We start from the raw sequence: 15,240 nt of genomic DNA on the forward strand, positions 1-15,240 counted from the left end.
AAAATGGGAATGGTAGTAAACAGATCTAAGGATACTTCTTTTCTTTCATTTTTTGCCTTGCATCCTCTGTAATTAACTGTCTTGTGGCATTGCTCTAGCATCAGTCAGGAACCAGTGAGAGGTGCGCTGCAGTTGATCAGAAGGAGATGGAGCTGGGTCTGTCCTGTCACAATCCTACTGGGGCATGCATGGCAGCTCCTTTTTACTAGTTTCAGAAGGAAACAAGACTTACACAGTGTCACTCTCTATATCTGTGCCTGATGACTTTAGCAGAAGTTGTCTGAATGATTCAAAATTTGGAAGAGGTAGTTGTCTCAAAAGGTATTATGTTCTACACAATCTCCAGGGGGCAGAGAAGAGGCAGCTTCAGCAGCCTTATAAAGGGAGTGCCCACTGTAGCATGAGCTCTACCCTTACGAGGCACAGGGGAGTCTATATGGGAAAGTTTATATGTTACAAGCACTCCAAATGGGAAGAGCATCAGCTAGAACTGACACTATGTGAGGTGCCAGCAAATCCAGCCACAAGAGACATACTTAGGAAATCAGGTTTCATTGCTCTTGTTACTTTAGAATTTTGTAAAATACAGCTATCCTCTTGATTCCAAAGGTGTCATGTTTTATCACAGCCTTTAAAATAAGGGACATTTAACTGCCTACAAAATACACTTTGTCTCAGCTTCTAGCCAAAATCTCCTATGGGAGTGGTTGCCAAGTACGACACTAAATATCCTTAACTTATGTCAGCATTCATGGATGTTATGCTTAAGAAAACCTGTATGTTGAAAGCATAAATATCTTTTTAGTTAAAGTGGATCGCAGTGGACTTGTAACATATCTCTGTCCTATCACAATGTCTTAATGTGATTTTTTAGAGGTCTTTGGGTGGGGGGGTATGTGAACGATTTTGAGATTTTTGTATTCAAGTAGGAGAGAAAAAATGTTTCTCACCTGTCTCCAAACAGTAAGGTAAATTGGAGATTTTCTTATTGCAGAACCTTTATTTGATGTAACGAAGAAATAAAACCCTAAAATCCCACATGACCACCTGCCCTTTAATAAAAATAAGCACAAACAGTGTATTAATCATAGATCATTTAATTTATTTGAGTCTGTGCCTGTTTTGAGGGGCTGCAAGCAACATTTGAGTGGTGAGGGAAGTAAGAGAACAGCATTATCTTTTTGTTAGCTTTTGAGCAACTTATAACCTGTCCCCATAATTGACTTAACATCTCCCCTCCGAGGATTTAAGATTACTTCACCAACTCAGCCAAATTATCTACATTTTAATAGTCACTTAAGCTTTAAGAATGACATGCGAATCAATTTTCTGTAGCCTTGGTCAAGACTAATGCTTTCCTGATACCACGTCTTCTCAGCATCATAAAATAATATGAATTTCAATTAATTTCTTGAAGATAACAGGCAGTGTTGAACATTCCCACTTTCTCTTTACTACATGGAAATAGAATTTTTCTTCTATACACAAAAAGTATCCACTCTTTTTCAGACTGACAATATCAAGATCTAGAAAAGCAACAAATCAAGAAAGAATAACAGTAATGTGTCCATCTTAAAATTGCTCTCTTAATATGTTGCATAAATTGCTCTCATAAAATAGCAGCTGCCTCACAGCTACTATAGCAGAAGGACAAAAACTCCCCTTCATTGAAAGTGCAGCAGATGGGGAAATGGCAGTGGCTATGTCTAAATCAACTGAGATGGAGGCACTTCTCAGCTCCTGTGTATAAAGCTGCTAGACATTTTGTGACGAATCCAGGACAGACCCAGATGCATGCCATTTCCTCTCCACCTTCAGATTTATGGTTTATTTGGGAAGGAAACAGGTGTGTAGGCGTGAAGGTAGTCACATTTGCTCTCTGAACAAAGTCTGCTGTTGTGACAGTCAGGAGAATGTGTTTGATGCACAGCTTAGATTTAGCCAGTATCTACATACCTTCACATAGCTGAACATACCAATAAAAGCATTATGTTTCCACATGAACAGGCTCACTGAAAATTTGGCTTTAAAAGCGCAACACAAACCATTAAAGTGCTGGCTTCATCATCATTAAAAACTAATCAGGCCCATCACTGCTGAAACATCAGCTTCTCTTGTTTGTATACAGAGTACATCATTAATTTATTTAAATGTCAGCAACAGACTTCATCAAGGTTCCCTACACTTCATCCTACATCCCTATGCAGGATGGGAAAAGAAGTTATTGCTGCCAACCAACTCAGTCGGTTCAGCACAACATAGTTCACACATGGCCTTGGATACATCCTTTAAAATCGTTGAGGCTAGAGTGTCACGGACTGTTCTCTATGGTGGTGGCTTAGCACTTTTATGACAGAACATTTACAGCTTTTTTTTTTTTTTCCCCCACAGTGACATAAAGAGCATCCTGTAAAGGCCAGAATTAGCACCAGATGTGTATGTATGTGGCTGGGAAAGAAAGAGGATAATTGCATATACTTCTAAAGTGAAAAGCATTTTTCTTCCAAGAGTGAATGTACTCAATTCAGCAGGTAACTCTCATTCGCTTAGCTTTGCTGCCCACTGGGACTGAGAATAGCATCCTCTTCTATTCTGCCACAGCTTACTTTCCTTGCTTCCTAGATGATCTGTGATTTCATGAAAGCCTGATTGTTGTTTTGTTCAAAGGAATTTTTTGACACAAACTACATGTTAAATTAGATAAGAGGTGCAGATAGTACAATTAGCACAAGGAGAAAAAAAGTCCCTGAAAGTATCAGATCCTTAAAAATGTAGGAAATGGAGTGTATTAACATTAACTTCTGCATAATGAGATGTGCTTGATGTGATGAGTTAATGCATTAGCCTTTCACCCCAGAAACCTGCGTTCAAAACCAGAATCACACAGAAATTAATTTGGTAGCTTCATACAATTCTCTTTTGAACATTAATCCACCTTATACAAGTTGCAGCTCAGTCTGATTTGCCTAGATGCTAAAGAGCAGGCCACTGAAACAGCGTGGAATGCAGCCAGCTCTCTTCTGAGCACATACAGGGCAGTTGGGTCCCATTTGTCCATTGCTTTCCTGTGAGTAAAGTTGTTGCTGCTGTAGGTTTTTCCTTTGTTCAGCTGATGTCTGTGCTGCCAGTATATACTAGTTGAAAATTTGACCCTATGGTTTTGCAATATAGAAGTAATAGTCTGTTACTTAATTTCATTTAATTATGACACAAAGAAAAGTCATCTTAGCTAATTATTTTGAGATTACATGCTCTGAAAGAGGGAGGGATAGAGAAGCACCTGCTTCAGTGGCCAAAAATAAACTGTGAAAAGAGGAGCCTTATTAGGATTGCTGTTTTTCGTCACTGTGCTCCATTACATTGTATCAAAATCAAATTGCATTAGGCTAGCAGAGCACCAGCTGACATGCACATTCAATCAGGGCTTTCCAAAACATGCTCCCATTTTATTACATGCATTGTAGGCAGTACTTAAATATTAACTGAGTACAAATTCCACTTAGAAGGATTTTAAAATTAACCCTTGATGGATTCTTTTTCAGGCTTTCAACAGCAGAATAAGCCTAAGGCTTTGGGTGAGGAGAGGAGACAGCTACCCAAAGTGCTCAATTTCTCAACTATGCTGAACAAGTAAGAATCAGTATGAATTCAGTGCAAAATCCTTTGTGCTCAGATGTAAGCAGCTAATTCAGGATCAGACCTTCACACACAGGTATGATTTTTTTCAAATCACAAGCAGATATTTTGATTTGCATGGTAGCAATGCTCATTTACATGTTTGTAAGCTAAGAGTGAACAGTTCTCCTTTTCATTTATAACCTCTCTAAAAGATGTCTGTGTACTTGTGCAATTGTACAAGTTGTAAGAGGTTTTTTCTCCTATTCCTGGCTTTGATAATTGCCAGCCTGACTGTCAGAGCAGCACAGATCTTGGATCTGTTGTAAACTGGAGCCACAGAACTATGAGCTTGTTTTTCTTTCACTGATGAACGTCTTGGGTTTTGTTTTGCTCTTAGCCACTGAGATGCACTGTGTCCCCCCAGATAAGGCTACACTGAATGTCTCCCATGTAGTCCAGCCTCCCACCATGCCTGGAACACCTGTGCACTTGTAAATTTGATGCAGTCTTTATTCCAAAATCACTACTATCAGGGCTATGAGTCAAAAAAAAAAAAAAAAAAAAAAGAAAAGCCCTAGGAGGAGCTAAAACATAATCAATTTGACTAAGAAACATCTTTACCTAAAATGAAGCATCCCATTAACACTTTGGCAGTGGAAGTGTTTGGTGCCCACGTTTAGGCTTCTGCCTAAGAGGGCAGAGAATGTTACAGGGGTGGAGAATGTGCTGGTTTTGGCTGGGATAGAGTTAATTTTCTTCATAGTAGCTAGTATGGGGATATGTTTTGGATTTGTGCTGAAAGCAGCATTGGTAATACAGAGATGTTTTCATTACTGCTGAGCAGTGCTTACACAGAGTCAAGGCCTTTCCTGGTTCTCACCCCACCCCACCAGCGAGTAGGCTGGGGGGGCACAAGAAGCTGGGAGGGGACACAGCTGGGACAGCTGATCCCAGCTGACCAAAGGGATATTGCATGCCATATGATGCCATGCTCAGCAATAAAAAGCTGGGGGAAGAAGAAGGAAGGGGGGACATCTGGAGTCATGGTATTTGTCTTCCCAAGTCACCGTTACACGTGATGGAGCCCTGCTTTCCTGGAGATGGCTGAATACCTGCCTGCCGATGGGGAGTGGTGAATGAATTCCTTGTTTTGCTTTGCTTGCGTGCGCGGCTTTTGCTTTCCCTATTAAACTGTCTTTATCTCAACCCATAAGTTCTCTCACTTTTACCCTTCTGATTCTTTCCCCCATCCCACTGTGAGGGAGGTGAGTGAGCGGCTGCATGGTGCTTAGTTGCCGGCTGGGGTTAAACCACAACACACATGCACACTGGTCTCCCAGTCTGAGCAAGGAAGTTGTTAATATCTGCCTCAGCTCTGCTCTCAGTCAGTAAAGCTACCAAACACCCTGTGTGTTTCTGTTGTATTCAGTGTGCTTGTGGCACTCTGGCATCCATCCGTTCATCACAAAACAGAGATCCATACTCATCCCTCCCACCTTGTAGTGGTGGACCATTCCTGCAATGTCAGGCTCCATCTTGCTAGCTTCTTCTGGCAGTGTAGGCAGCTCAGTGGCACAGCTGTAACATGGGAAGTGAAAGGTGCTCCCCAACTCTTACACAACGCAGGCATTTACTGTGGAGCTGGAGGAAATATGGTTGAGATCCTGGCACTGAAGGAGGGCTACACACCAGAGCTCTCATTTCCTGAGCAAGTTCAAGGACTAGTAAGCAATTACACAGACAATGCCTCCCACTATCACCCTGAGACAAGTGAGTTTTGTGAAGTGCTTAACTTAAGAAGAGGGATGAAGTACTTAAACATGGAGCTCTAAGTCAGACACCTGACCTGGAGAGAATGAGAGTTCACATACAACTCAAAAAGTGCACCCTTCTGATGCGTAACTTTTTTCTCCTCAGCATGCTGCCATCATGTTCCCAATTTTAGTAGTACCTATGGTATCCTTCTGTGTCTCACCTTCGGCTTTAAGTCATCCCCTCCATATAAAAGCTACAAAGCTTTTTCTCACCTAAAAGTGGCTCAAGTCATCTCTATAAACTATTATCCACTGTAACCCACCAGTTAGCGTATTATAGCCCTTTCAGCAAGTTCATTATTCTCATCACACCTCTGTGTGGGAAGCTGGGGTGCAGCAGTGTGGCATGTCATGCAGGTATGACATATTCCCTGTATTGCCTTCCAAACCACTCTTTTTTGTCTTGAACTGCTAAAAAGGGGTGTTGGAGCTGCCTCTTGAAGTGATGACATTGCTATGGTCAAAGAGCAATGGTTAGTTCATGTCAGTCTAGTGTTGGACACTGCTAGAAGGAAAAATCCAGTCTTTCTCTAACATCAGTTTATTCTGAAGCACCTGAACATCTGTAATAGAGAAACATTCTCCCATGAAACACTTTCCTATGAATCCTGGCATTTCACTACTTTACACTTCAATTGTTCTTGACTAAGAAATGCAACAGGAGGATTCCAGAGGCTACCCAGTGGAATAAACAACAGCCTTTATAAATGCAAAGACTATAAATAAGCAGGCTGATAAGAGCTGGGTATCTGTCAATTTAAATGGCATTCAGCATGTGAACTTTTAATTGAGATGAAGCATTGTGGCACAATGTATTCCATTCATTACTTTCCATTAACTTTCATGTGACCTATTTCTCTACCTCTTGACAGGTTCATCTTTCTGACAACTTCACAGACAAAATGATATTTTTCTTTTCTGTCTGCTCAACTGTGATCTCAGTTTGAAGCATCGTGTAGCATTCACCACTAAATGAAATAATGCCAAAGGCATTAAACATTGCTTCATACTCCCCCTCCTCTTATTTAATTTTCCTTCTGTTTCTTAACCCTACTTATCTTAAAGTCTGGAAAAAGTAGTTGGTGATCAATCTTCATGGTTTCCTTTTTGGCCAATTAAAATGAAAGAGATGTCTTGCAGTTGCTAATCTGGTGAAAGAATAGGAAGCAAGAAACACTAGAAACTATTGTTAACCTTAGTCCTTAAAAGAATACAGGCATACGTTAAAGAAGTGATTACTAATTATGAATCATAGTCACCAACTTTCAGATTCATAGGAATATTTTTATATTCCTGTCTTTGTTTACTTGATTCCTACTATAAAGGCAGCAAGAATGTAATTTCAGTGGTTGTGGCTGTAAATACAGATTTCTGATAATTCTTACTATGTCCTTGCTGAATTTCATCTTCCTGAAGTGAGTGGGGATTCTGCTATGAATGTTGCTTGGTGAAAAGCCCCTCCAGTTTCAGCTAAATAATGGTTACTCTGTACCTTCATTTTTTTAATACAAAATGGTTTCAAGTCCTGCTTAAACATCTAGTGGTATAATATGCTCATAAGAGAGGGTTTATGAGCATGTTCTTGGGGCCACTGCTGTGCAGATAAAATGAGCAGAGACCACTAGAATCCAATGCATACCAACCAGATGGTGTCAGGGGAAGGATCTATATATCTGTGAGGAAAGGGAGAAAATAAAGGTCTCTCCTTTCTAACCCATGTACAATTGTTAGATAAATCACCTTGTTAGGCAAGACCTAGAGTTTTTATTTGTCTAGCAGTGCAAGCCACACAACTACAGCCATACTGTAAGAGACAGTGATTTATTTATCAAAATCAAGATATGTTTTTGTATTTCCTATGGAAAAGACACCGATATGGTTCACTCATTTACCATCCAGTTATGTTTCATTACTAGCAATGGTGGTAGATTGAGAATGAGGTTTTAATTTATTTATTGAATCTGAATAGAGCCCCAAATCCAATAATGAAAATCTTTATGAACAGTGTCATTTTAAGAGCTGATTTTGAAGAAGTGGGGACTGAATGTTTTTAGGCTGTTCATACTAGTTTACAGCAGTTACAGGGTAAGTTACTTTCATGTGTGAAAGTATTTCTTGTATGAAATAAGTATCTGTTAAGGAAAATTCTAAAAATATTGGAAAAAATATTTTGATACATGCAAAATGAAAATGGTCATTTATGTAGTAGGAATATAGTACCTATTTACTGCTGAGGTTGGTACCTGGAACATATAAATGCAGATTTGGCTAAGCAGAAAAATCATTTCTAGTGTATGATTGATTAGGAAAGTTAGCTGATTATGCTGAACTTATTTAACTGATTTTATAGTTTGCTAAAATCATTTGTTTAATTTCATTCAATAAAACTTACTTAAATCCATTCCCAGTGTCCCATCCAGAAAATAGCACACATGCTTTAAGCAGCATCCCTTCCTCACGAACCTAAGGTTACTGTAAATTGTTATCCAGATGCTCATTAAGAGACAAGCTGGCTATTTACCTTTGGTCAGATAGTTCCCAAGAGCTAACACGAAGATTAAAACTGCTGTGTCAAATACTGGAGAGAGAATTCCAAGCCTCCAACATGGTCTGTGTGAAAGATTTCTGCATTCTCTGTAACTTTTTTATCTGCAGCCCAGGAAGTCATCAATTTGAATTCCCATATTGAAATAAAACAAAAAATACTGACATTCACTTGCCATCTGATTTCTTTCTACTTAGCCTTTGTTTCCTGAAAATCCCCTCTTCTTTCCCTAGTCACATAGTATAGCAGCTCTTGAGATCAAAAAGTCATACTCAGTTTCCTTACTCCAACATCTTTGCTTGATTTTGCTGTAGGATAACTTATTTCATTCTGACTTGTAAAAGGAATAGAGCTGAATGTTACCATTTTGATTTATTGAGAAAATGGTTAGACCCTACAGACTAGTTTCTGCCTCCACAGTAGAGCATGTGGTGCAGATAAGATCTTCCCACAGGACTTTCATTTCTCATAGGTTGTTAGAAGTGCTGTGGGACTAGAGCACCCACTGCATGCCCAAAGGATGTTATTCCAAGAAGTACATATTTCTTGCTCCTGAGCTGATATGTGCTCTGCAGCCAGGAGCAAATGGGAGCATGATTTACTGTATGGTCAAGGCTGAGAGACTGGTATTAAGAATCCTGTGTGAAGGAGCAGGTAGTCCATGAAAATACCAAAATACTTACTTTTCAGGAAAAAAATGGATTCAAGCTTCATGATTTCTCATGGATATTTTTGCTCCTCTGAGGCATGTAACCCCTTCCCTGGGAAAGGAACATCCACAACATCCTATTCTGTGATACCTAGGTCTAAATGTTATCTGGAAAATGAAAGAGGAAGCACGGACTGTGATATGTGCTTCAGGGCTGCTTGCTTGTCACTAGAATACAAGAAGGAGATAATTGAGATGGTAGCTAATTGAGATGGTGGTGGAAGCACTGCTGAAGGTGACTGCATTATGCCAGCAATTTTTTTTTAGGACAGTTTGCTGTCTGGAGACCTTACTGAATGCCACCAATCTCAGACATAAAAGCAGTGGCTACTGCTTTATCAAGGTTGTTGCTTAATCCTTTATAAATGGCGAAAAGGTCACAGCCTTTTCTTCTAATATAAACATCTGAGCAGGCATTTCTGCATTTTTTGTTATTGATTTTGTTATTTAATAGTAACTTGTTAACTGCAAGGCAATCAAAACTGAAGTGGAATCATAGACACATGGTAAATATAGAACTCCAAATGTTACTTGATAGTGATATATGCATTGCATCATTGCATGCATTGATAGGTGTTACACATGAACTGTTTCCTTGTGTTTGGCTCATGTTCTATGCAGCTTAGGATATAATTTCTCAGACAATTTAAGTTCCTAATTAAATGTGCTCATTATTTCAATTTATTTACCTATACTTCAGTAAACACCTGCCTAAATTGTGAAGTATGAAAGAAGTTAAAGTTTACTGCTAACTCATTTTTAAGACAAGAGAACTACCTAACACAGTCTTAAAGTAAACCCTTGTAGTAGAGCAATGACACTCTGATTAAACAACTAGTGACTTCCCATTCGCTACCATTAACATATTTGTAATTAACAAACAAAATTTTATCTCCCACCTTCTCCAATTGACTTATAGGGTTGTATACTCCTGACTTGAAAGCACCTTTGAAAATCAGGTCTTCTTCAGAAGAGTCCTACAAATCCTGATATTTCGTCACTACCTCTCACACATTTCCCACTTCAGTTACCATCTGTAGCTATCACACCATGTCAACAATGCGCTCTTTCTCACCAGGTGTGAAGAGCATTACTATTCATGTTCTTTATTTTCATATTTACATCTTGCACTTCTAGTTACTCTGCCTCAGGTATCTTAAGTATTAATCACTTTGAAGTCACTTGTGCTAGCGTGAACTTGGCTATCGACTTACCTCCCTATCATCAGCAAACCAAAATGTGCAGATTACATATTTGAAAGCAGACTGGCATGCTGTTTTTTTGCTGTGACACAGTTTTTTTTCAAATATGTACAAACCAGTCTCAATCTTCTGTTCATTTGCTCTCCTCAGTCATCTTTCACTGTATTAACTTGTCCAGTAGGCATGCAATCAACAATATTCTTTATAAAATTACTTGCAATCTCTCTGGAATGGCTTTTATTAGGACTGTCCAGGCTCATTTTATCTAGTTAAACTTGTTTCACATTTTCTTCTCTTGGAAATAACAGTAATTCCCTCTGTTATTCACTGAAATATTGCTAGGAAGCCTTCAGTTTGTACTCTTGTTCCGTAACACATGGATTCCAAGTGGGTTAAGTTTGGGAAACAGCAGGATGAGACTTTTTCCTGAGCTGCTTAAGCTGTTGCAGTTTGCTGACAGCATTAGTAGTAGGAAGAGGTGGTGGGATGACTCATTTCATTATACTGGGTACCAAACTGATGCAGCACTGGAGAGATGAGATCTAGCTATTAAACTGAATTGGCTGGAGTCTGCTTTTGGGGTAGGAGTGTTGGTTTCTTATCTTCACTGCCCCCAGGAGGTTTGAAATTGTTCATAGCAGACAATACGTTTACCTGCCAGTTCTCACACAAGCATGCACTTACTATTATGTTAATATTAGCAAACAGTGCTCTAGGCATTGCTATGGACTCATTCCTCTAGTTTTTTATTTGCTGCTCAACTTTTTAACAGGATACATTTTATCAGCTTTCTGGAAAACTTCTATATTTAACAGTATGCTGCAATATTTGTGCTAGGTCAAGAAGATAGCACTGCACTTCAAGAAAAAAATGAACACTTTAGATGTATATTGGGGGATAGCAATGAGAATGAGCAGAAGTCTACAACGTATGACCTTCAAAGAAAGACTGAGTGAACTGGTATTACTGAGAATAAAAACCAGAATACTGAACAGAGTTGAATTAACAGCCTTCAAGTACATAAAAGGCTGCTTCAGAAAGAAAAAGAATGATCTGTTCTCTCTGTCCATGGTGAATAGGTAAAGAAATACTGAGCTAAAGCTGCAGCAAGAAGATTTGCTCTAAGTCCTAATGTGACATTGGCATACAGAAGAAGTTAATTATCACCTGCTCTATACTGGCTCAGCCATTCCAGCCAGGTTCTTTGGGGTTTTCAGGATGGTTCTGTGAAATACGTTACTATAGCAGTTATTTTTTGTTATTTCAATTTTAGAAGTTCTTTGACTTTTTAATTAAATTGTGGCCCTGTTTTATTAGGCATCCTATAAGCACAAAAACAGTCCCTGCCCTGAAGTGGCAACTCAGTATTAAAAACCATTATCATTGATTTTTTGCTTTGTGGTAGCACTTAAAAATGCCAGGCAAGGCTTCAACTCCTCTGTGTAAGACAGAGTATACATACTTGACCATCACAACTATCCAAGGGTATTACTGCTAAAAGGCCTTCTGCTCTGTAATGGTATAGAACAAGGTCTCTTCAGGTTCTCAAGCAACCATTGCTCATGATGTGGAGCAATGTAGTTGCAGTAATTGGTGATCCTATTTTAGGCTTTGTCTTCCATAAAGATTTTAATTAATTAATTTGTCATTTTTCCTTTGGACAGCCCTGTGAAAAATAGATTGGCTTCAACATATCCATGCAACAAGAATAAGTCTCCACTCTGTTGCCACTCAGAATGGAAAAGATGCAAATTTTAAAACTACACAAAGCCACTCATAATTTAAGTAGCTTCTTAAGATGCTTCTTACCATTTCTTGACATCTGTTTGGTTATATTCCAGCTAAGTGTTGAAGACCCACAGTGAAAATTGTTCATCTTTGTTTAAAGGGAGGCAATTTAATCAGGATAAGTCTTTTATTTTTGTAAATAAGGAATTTTACTGTATAGATGATTGAATGAGACTATCAAGTGCTTCGGCTAAGAAATTGAGTGAAGAGTAGTAATAAGTCATTATTGTGGAGATATTAAAAAAATTGTCATCATCATGCTTTCCACTTAAATAGTATCTCTCATTTAAGTCTCGAAGTGCTGAAAAAATATTTGAGAAGTCCTGTAAGACAGATGAGTATTAAGAATCTCCAATAATATGGAGACAGCAAATATACTCTTAGCCTTGAAGAGAACTTGTAAAGACACACAGAAGTTCTTACTCATGTTCTGATCAGTGAGGAACACAAGATCCAGTAAGAACATTTTCACTTATATTCTTGAACTCCCATTGTTCTGCTTTTCCTTTCAGAAAGATGGTTGCTGTTCTAATAATGTATGAAATTCTATCTGAAACATATAACACTCTTTCTATGCAACTTGGAGAGGATTTGTGAGTGACTGTCGTGATTTAACCCCAGCCAGCAACTAAGCACCACGCAGCCGCTTGCTCACTCACAATACAAAAAAAAAAAGTAACACTCATGGGTTGAGATAAGAACAGTTTAATAACTAAAGTAAAATAAAATATAATAATAATAGTAATAGTAATAATAATAGTAATGAAAAGGAATATAACAAAAAAAAAAGGAGAAAAAGAAACAAACCAAGAAAAAACAAGTGATGCACAATGCAGTTGCTCACCACCCACTAACCAATGCCTGAGCAGCGATCCACCCCTCCCAGCCAGCTCCTCCCAGTTTATATACTGAGCATGGCATTCAGTGGTATGGAATATCCCTTTGGCTAGTTCAGGTCAGCTGTCCTCACTATGCTTCTTCCCAGCTTCTTGTACACCTGCTTGCTGGCATAGCATGGGAAACTGAAAAATCCTTAACTTAGGAGAAGTGCTACTTAGCAACAAATAAAACATCAGTGTGTTATCAACATTATTTTCACACTAAATTCAAAACACATTGTAGCAGCTACTAAGAAGAAAATTAACTCTATCCCAGACAAAACCAGGACAGTGACCAAATTACAGCAAAGATATACAATGGCTACACTTCAGAAATGTTTAACCTTTCAGGGAAATAACTGATTCTGCTGTAATTTCCTAAGTGTATGGAAATAGATGAAATTTTTTCCAAACTTAAAGAGATTTGTTAGGTAACACCATGAAACTGTATTTACCATGAGGAGAAGAGCTAGTTCCATAAAGTTTGATATTAGAAAAGATAAAAAAGACTTTGGACTATGGAATAAAATTTCTTCCCCACTGCAGGTTGTTATTATTTAATACAGTCCCAAATGATGGATGCTCCAGAATAATCAGTGTCTTGAGAGTAAGTTTTAAGACTCCTTTTGCAAGATGTGGATGCATTTAAATTCTGCAGACCTTGAAATACATGGCTTATACCTACAATACATATGCTATATGCAAAAGATTGAGTGAGGAAATAACAGGCTTCCTGCTTCATTTATTCTGAGAAAGCAACTCATTTCAGCTGTAAATCTGTTCTTGTATGACTGATGTTTAAATTGACTAGTGCTAAAACAGAAATACATGTCATCTACTCCTGATATTAACTCTGATTTTAGAATGAGGTGAATACTTGATTTTTTTAGCTTGTTAACTGTAACAAACAAGTACTTAATGAGCAAAAGAATGAAAAAAAAATCTGTGTTTCTAGATTTCATTTTTGTTCTTGTTTGACTGCAGTTTCTAAGAAAGTGCTGACTAGACTCTGAAAATTTTTTATTTCGTCCTAGCATTTATAAGGTGTCCATACTGATATAGAGGATTTTGTTATGGGCCTGCACAACCAGATAGAAACTGTATTTATTCCATTTGCAGATAACACAGCACTAAGAGGGACTACAGAGAAATCAGAGAGAAGATGAGGATTTGGAAAGATCATGACAAAACAGAGTGACTTGAAAAAGTGGGATGCAGCTGAGTAAGGTCAAGGAAAGGTTCTACTCTTACAAGAAGAATCAGCTACATAAGCACAGGATAGAGCTGGTTGTTAGTACCAGCTCTGCAGAAAAGGACCTGGCAGATCTAGTAGACCACATGCTCAACATAAGGCAACAGTTGCAACAAAGGAAGATGCTCTAATACAGTGTAAAACAGGAGCCTGCCTTGGAAGGCACATCAGCCTCTCTTTCTGATCTATTCAATATTCATTAGGTCTAAGCTGGAGTATTGTATCAAATTTGAGCACAACTCTTCTGATAGATGGACAAATTGAAGTCAGTTTGGTGAAGAACAGTAAGGATAATGAGAAGTTTGAAAACATAACCTTGGAGAAATGTTGAAAGGAGAGGAGAGGAGAGGAGAGGAGAGGAGAGGAGAGGAGAGGAGAGGAGAGGAGAGGAGGGGAGACATAAAGGCTGCTGCAGAGAGGAAGGATATAATCTGCTCTCCATATCTTTTGTGAATATAACTGATAGGCTTGAATTAGAGCCAGAGAGATGTAAACTGGGAGCAGTGGAAAAAGTTTCCAGCACTAAAGTTTATGAAGCACTGTAAATAGACTGCCTAACGTTGTTATGGAATTGCTTGTTTTGGAAGTTTTAAAGAATTGGTTAGACAACATCCATCAGGAATGTTGGACACAGAATGGATCCTCCTCAGGGCCTGGGAGATGGAATAGCACCTCTATTGAGGCTGTTAACTGAATGATACCTGAATGGTCCTATGGGCACTTGATTACAGTGATAGATGTATATTATGGTCAACATTTTCAAATGTAGATATTTAACCTCAGGCATGTATGTAACAACATTCTCAATTACCCACATGCATGACTTAATTCTCTGAAGTTCTGAAGGTGCATAGCTTAAGCTTTGCACATGCTATAGATATAGAAGAACATAAATAGTAACATGGCTTCATACTTCATTTTCCTGTCTGACTGCACCAGATGCTCCAATGCAGATTCATGAGACCCTAAATTAGGCAGTGATAGGATAATCTGCAATAGATCTCCTTCTAATACCTAGTAGCAAAGATTGGCTTAAATTCTCAAGCATGCAGTTTAGTGTTTCTTCCACCTTGTGTATTAATAGCAGTCATTTAAATTCCAGATGGTATTGTTATCCTTTTAAATGTTCAGTCACTTTTTATATTACTGGTTTTTGAACTGTAGCCATGCTCTCTGCAGTTCAGTTGCATGTGGTGTGAAAAATAATTCTGTAATATCTTTTTAGAAGTGTCCAGAAGAACTAGTGGACATTTTTGCTGCTGCTGTTAATGTTGACATGTCTTAACAAAACATTCCAGCTGTCATGAAAATCTCTCAGGTGCAGACTGAATTTTATGTAAACAAGCAGCCCCACCCCAAAACAGACAGTAAGCCATGGTTATCTGAATCAACACTGAATGAAAACCTGGGTCTCTTATACCCTAGGTGAGTTCC

The 15,240-nt window shown here is 38.5% G+C and overlaps 1 long non-coding RNA gene across 1 annotated transcript in view; it reads left to right on the forward strand.

The window, feature by feature from the left end:
* The window catches only part of LOC128152585 (uncharacterized), an 81,134-nt gene that overhangs the window by 41,633 nt on the left and 24,261 nt on the right, over positions 1 to 15,240 (forward strand). The window contains exon 4 of the long non-coding RNA XR_008238707.1: positions 2,392 to 2,531. This is a non-coding gene — a long non-coding RNA (uncharacterized LOC128152585). The remainder of the gene's footprint in view (positions 1 to 2,391; positions 2,532 to 15,240) is intronic.

This window comes from Harpia harpyja, chromosome 1 (genome assembly GCF_026419915.1).
Source record: "Harpia harpyja isolate bHarHar1 chromosome 1, bHarHar1 primary haplotype, whole genome shotgun sequence".
Classification (NCBI taxonomy): domain Eukaryota; kingdom Metazoa; phylum Chordata; class Aves; order Accipitriformes; family Accipitridae; genus Harpia; species Harpia harpyja.